Here is a 5706-nt window from a genome sequence, read left to right as displayed (position 1 = left end):
TGTCGTGGTTGTCGAACCAGCGGTCGTTGTGGGTCGTGGTTGTTGACCCAATGGTCGTTGTGGAGCTGGCACCCGTCGTGGTTGTCGAACCAGCAGTCGTAGTGGAGCTGGCACCCGTCGTGGTTGTCGACCCAGCAGTGGTAGTGGTAGAGGGTGGACCAGTTGTAGTTGTCGAACCAGCGGTCGTTGTGGAACTGGCAACTGTCGTGGTTGTCGACCCAGCGGTGGTAGTGGTAGAGGGTGGACCAGTTGTAGTTGTGGAGCTGGCACCCGTCGTGGTTGTCGACCCAACGGTCGTTGTGGAGCTTGCACCTGTCGTGGTTGTCGACCCAGCGGTGGTAGTGGTAGATGGTGGACCAGTTGTCGTTGTGGAGCTGGCACCCGTCGTGGTTGTCGACCCAGCGGTGGTAGTGGTAGAGGGTGGACCAGTTGTAGTTGTGGAGCTGGCACCTGTCGTGGTTGTCGATCCAGCGGTGGTAGTGGTAGAGGGTGGACCAGTTGTAGTTGTGGAGCTGGCACCTGTCGTTGTTGTTGACCCAATGGTCGTTGTGGAGCTGGCACCCGTCGTGGTTGTCGAACCAGCGGTTGTTGTGGAGCTGGCACCTGTTGTGGTTGTCGACCCAGCGGTGGTAGTGGTAGAGGGTGGTCCAGTTGTAGTTGTGGAGCTGGCACCAGTTGTAGTTGTGGAGCTGGCACCTGTCGTGGTTGTCGACCCAGCGGTGGTAGTGGTAGAGGGTGTACCAGTTGTAGTTGTGGAGATGGCACCCGTCGTGGTTGTTGACCCAATGGTCGTTGTGGAGCTGGCACCCGTCGTGGTTGTCGAACCAGCGGTTGTTGTGGAGCTGGCACCTGTCGTGGTTGTCGACCCAGCGGTGGTAGTGGTAGAGGGTGGACCAGTTGTAGTTGTGGAGCTGGCACCCGTCGTGGTTGTCGACCCAGCGGTGGTAGTGGTAGAGGGTGGACCAGTTGTAGTTGTGGAGCTGGCACCCGTCGTGGTTGTCGACCCAACGGTCGTTGTGGAGCTGGCACCTGTCGTGGTTGTCGAACCAGCGGTGGTAGTGGTAGAGGGTGGACCAGTTGTAGTTGTGGAGCTGGCACCTGTCGTGGTTGTCGAACCAGCAGCCGTTGTGGAGCTGGCACCCGTCGTGGTTGTCGAACCAGCGGTTGTTGTGGAGCTGGCACCCGTCGTGGTTGTCGACCCAGCGGTGGTAGTGGTAGAGGGTGGACCAGTTGTAGTTGTGGAGCTTGCACCTGTCGTGGTTGTCGAACCAGCGGTGGTAGTGGTAGAGGGAGGACCAGTTGTAGTTGTGGAGCTGGCACCTGTCGTGGTTGTCGAACCAGCGGTCGTTGTGGAACTGGCAACTGTCGTGGTTGTCGACCCAGCGGTGGTAGTGGTAGATGGTGGACGAGTTGTAGATGTGGAGCTGGCACCCGTCGTGGTTGTTGACACAATGGTCGTTGTGGAGCTGGCACCCGTCGTGGTTGTCGAACCAGCGGTCGTTGTGGAGCTGGCACCCGTCGTGGTTGTCGAACCAGCAGTCGTAGTGGAGCTGGCACCAGTCGTAGTTGTTGACCCAATGTTCGTTGTGGAGCTGGCACCCATCGTGGTTGTCGAACCAGCGGTTGTTGTGGAGCTGGCACCTGTCGTGGTTGTCGACCCAGCGGTGGTAGTGGTAGAGGGTGGACCAGTTGTAGTTGTGGAGCTGGCACCTGTCGTAGTTGTGGAGCCAGCGGTGGTAGTGGTAGAGGTGGACCAGTTGTAGTTGTGGAACTAGCACCTGTCGTGGTTGTCGAAACAGCACCCGTCGTGGTTGTCGAACCAGCGGTGGTAGTGGTAGAGGGTGGACCAGTTGTAGTTGTGGAGCTGTCACCCGTCGTGGTTGTCGAACCAGTGGTGGTAGTGGTAGAGGGTGGACCAGTTGTAGTTGTGGAGCTGGCACCTGTCGTGGTTGTCGAACCAGCGGTCGTTGTGGAACTGGCACCCGTCGTGGTTGTCGAACCAGCGGTTGTTGTGGAGCTGGCACCTGTCGTGGTTGTCGACCCAGCGGTGGTAGTGGTAGAGGGTGGACCAGTTGTAGTTGTGGAGCTGGCACCCGTCGTGGTTGTTGACCCAATGGTCGTTGTGGAGCTGGCACCCGTCGTGGTTGTCGAACCAGCAGTCGTAGTGGAGCTGGCACCCGTCGTGGTTGTCGACCCAGCAGTGGTAGTGGTAGAGGGTGGACCAGTTGTAGTTGTCGAACCAGCGGTCGTTGTGGAACTGGCAACTGTCGTGGTTGTCGACCCAGCGGTGGTAGTGGTAGAGGGTGGACCAGTTGTAGTTGTGGAGCTGGCACCCGTCGTGGTTGTCCCAACGGTCGTTGTGGAGCTTGCACCTGTCGTGGTTGTCGACCCAGCGGTGGTAGTGTAGTCGGGTGGACGGTCGTGGTACCAGTCGGAGCTGGCACCTGTCGTGGTTGTCGACCCAGCGGTGGTAGTGGTAGATGGTGGACCAGTTGTCGTTGTGGAGCTGGCACCCGTCGTGGTTGTCGACCCAGCGGTGGTAGTGGTAGAGGGTGGACCAGTTGTAGTTGTGGAGCTGGCACCTGTCGTGGTTGTCGATCCAGCGGTGGTAGTGGTAGAGGTGGACCAGTTGTAGTTGTGGAGCTGGCACCTGTCGTTGTTGTTGACCCAATGGTCGTTGTGGAGCTGGCACCCGTCGTGGTTGTCGAACCAGCGGTTGTTGTGGAGCTGGCACCTGTTGTGGTTGTCGACCCAGCGGTGGTAGTGGTAGAGGGTGGTCCAGTTGTAGTTGTGGAGCTGGCACCAGTTGTAGTTGTGGAGCTGGCACCTGTCGTGGTTGTCGACCCAGCGGTGGTAGTGGTAGAGGGTGTACCAGTTGTAGTTGTGGAGATGGCACCAGTCGTGGTTGTTGACCAATGGTCGTTGTGGAGCTGGCACCCGTCGTGGTTGTCGACCCAACGGTCGTTGTGGAGCTGGCACCTGTCGTGGTTGTCACCCAGCGGTGGTAGTGGTAGAGGGTGGACCAGTTGTAGTTGTGGAGCTGGCACCCGTCGTGGTTGTCGACCCAGCGGTGGTAGTGGTAGAGGGTGGACCAGTTGTAGTTGTGGAGCTGGCACCCGTCGTGGGGTTGTCGAACCAACGGTCGTTGTGGAGCTGGCACCCGTCGTGGTTGTCAGAACCAGCAGTCGTTGTGGAGCTGGCACCCGTCCGTGGTTGTCTGACCCAATGTTCGTGGTAGAGCTGGCACCCATCGTGGTTGTCGAACCAGCGGTTGTTGTGGAGCTGGCACCTGTCGTGGTTGCTCACCCAGCGGTGGTAGTGGTAGAGGGTGGACCAGTTGTAGTTGTGGAGCCAGTCGGGTTGCACTGGCAACTGTCGTGGTTGTCGACCCAGCGGTGGTAGTGGTAGAGGGTGGACCAGTTGTAGTTGGAGCTGGCACTGCCGTGGGAGCTTGTCGTTGACACAATGGTCCAGTTGTGGGAGCTGGCACCGTCTGGTTGTCGAATCAGTGGTCGCAGGAGCTGGCACCCGTCGTGGTTGTCGAACCAGCAGTCGTGGGAGCTGGCACCAGTCGAGTTGCTGACCCAATGTTCGGTGGTAGTGGCACCCATCGTGGTTGCCTACCAGTTGTAGTTGTGGAGCTGGCACCTGTCGTGGTTGGTTTCACCCAGCGGTGGTAGTGGTAGAGGGTGGACCAGTTGTAGTTGTGGAGCTGGCACCTGTCGTGGTTGTCACCCAGCGGTGGTAGTGGTAGATGGTGGACCAGTTGTAGTTGTGGAGCTGGCACCCGTCGTGGTTTGTGGAGCCGGGCACCCGGCCGTGGTTTTACCCAGCGGTGGTAGTGGTAGAGGGGTGGACCAGTTGTAGTTGTGGAGCTGGCACTGTCGTGGTTGTCGAACCAGCGGTGGTAGTGGTAGAGGGTGGACCAGGACTGGCACCTGTCGTGGTTGTGGAGCTGGCACCTGTCGTGGTTGTTGGTATGGTGGACCAGTTGTCGTTGTGGAGCTGGCACCCGTCGTGTCGACCCAGTTGCTGGTAGAACCAGCGTCGTTGTGGAACTGGCACCTGTCGTGGTTGTCGAACCAGCACCCAGTGGTAGATGGTGGACCAGTTGTCGTTGTGAGCTGGCACTTGGTTGCCGTCGGCACCAGTCGTGGCTGCTTCACCCAGCGGTGGTAGTGGTAGATGGTGGACCAGTTGTCATTGAGGAGTGGACCAGCTGTAGTTGTGGACACAGCTGGTAGTGGTAGAGGGTGGACCAGCGGTCGTTGTGGAGCTGGCACCTGGTCGTGGGTTGTCCACCCAGCGGTGGCAGTGGTAGAGGGTGGACCAGTTGTAGTTGTGGAGCTGGCACCTGTCGTGGGGTTGTCGACCAGCGGTGGTAGTGGTAGAGGGGTGGACCAGTTGTCAGTTGTGGAGCTGGCACCTGTCGTGGTTGTCGACCCACAACTGGCACCTGTCGTAGTGGTAGTGGTAGAGGTGGACCAGTTGTGCTGTGAGCTGGCACCTGTCAGGCGTGACCCAATGGTCGCTGAGCTGGCACTGGTCAGGTTGTCGCACGGTCCAGCGTGGTAGTGGTAGAGGGTGGACCAGTTGTAGTTGTGGAGCTGGCACCCGTCGTGGTTGTCGACCCAGCGGTGGTAGTGGTAGAGGGTGGTCCAGTCGTGGTGGACCCAATGGTCGCTAGGAGCTGGCACCCGTCGTGCTGGCACCTCGACCCAGCGGTGGTAGTGGTAGAGGGTGGACCAGTTGTGCTGTGGAGCTGGCACCTGTCGTGGGTTGTCGCCCAGCGGTGGTAGTGGTAGAGGGTGGTCCAGTTGTAGTTGTGGAGCTGGCACCTGTCGGTTGTTGTTGACCCAATGGTCATTGTGGAGCTGGCACCTCGTGGTTGTCGAACCAGCGGTCACATAGGAACTGGCACCCAGGTTGTCGGTGGTGGTAGTGGTAGAGGGTGGACCAGTTGTAGTTGTGGAGCTGGCACCATCGTGGTTGTCGACCCAGCGGTGGCAGTGGTAGAGGGTGGACCAGTTGTAGTTGTGGAGCTGGCACCCGTCGTTGTTGTTGACCCAAGTGGTCGTTGTGGAGCTGGCACCTGTCGTCGTGGTTGCTCTAACCAGCGGTTGTTGTGGACCAGAGCTGGCACCTGTTGTGGTTGTCGAACCAGTGGTGGTGTGGTAGAGGGTGGACCAGTTGTAGTTGGTGGAGCTGGCACCTGTCGTGGTTGTCGAACCAGTTGTAGTTGTGAGCTGGCACCTGTCGTGGTTGTCGACCCAGCGGTGGTAGTGGTAGAGGGTGGACCAGTTGTAGTTGTGGAGCTGGCACCTGTCGTGGTTGTTGACCCAATGGTCATTGTGGAGCTGGCACCCGTCGTGGTTGTCGAACCAGTGGTTGTTGTGGAGCTGGCACCTGTCGTGGTTGTCGACCCAGCGGTGGTAGTGGTAGAGGGTGGACCAGTTGTAGTTGTCGAGCGAAGGCTGGCACCAACGTCGGGTTGTCGACCCAGCGGTGGTAGTGGTAGAGGGTGGACCAGTTGTAGTTGTGGAGCTGGCACCTGTCATGGTTGGACCCAATGGTCGGGAGCTTGCACCTGTCGTGGTTGTCGACCCAGCGGTGGTAGTGGTAGATGGTGGACCAGTTGTCGGAGCTGGCACCCTGTCGTGGTTGCTCGGAACCAGCGGTGGTAGTGGTAGAGGGTGGACCAGTTGT

General features: G+C 59.3%; 1 long non-coding RNA gene across 2 annotated transcripts; it reads right to left on the bottom strand.

Moving 5' to 3' along the window:
- Positions 1-4304: 4304 nt before the first annotated feature.
- On the bottom strand, positions 4305-5467 carry LOC129115352 (uncharacterized). Of its 2 annotated transcripts, none has more exons than XR_008533003.1 (3): positions 5407-5467; positions 5254-5322; positions 4305-4354 (listed from the first exon to the last, which is right to left on the bottom strand). It is a non-coding gene; the product is annotated as an uncharacterized LOC129115352 (long non-coding RNA). The 2 variants fall into 2 exon arrangements; XR_008533004.1 differs by lacking the exon at positions 4305-4354 and adding an exon at positions 4787-4838.
- Positions 5468-5706: the final 239 nt, after the last annotated feature.

Source organism: Anoplopoma fimbria, unplaced genomic scaffold (assembly GCF_027596085.1).
Source record: "Anoplopoma fimbria isolate UVic2021 breed Golden Eagle Sablefish unplaced genomic scaffold, Afim_UVic_2022 Un_contig_11665_pilon_pilon, whole genome shotgun sequence".
NCBI classification, from domain to species: Eukaryota; Metazoa; Chordata; class Actinopteri; order Perciformes; family Anoplopomatidae; genus Anoplopoma; species Anoplopoma fimbria.
This window is presented reverse-complemented; position numbering and strand designations above follow the sequence as displayed.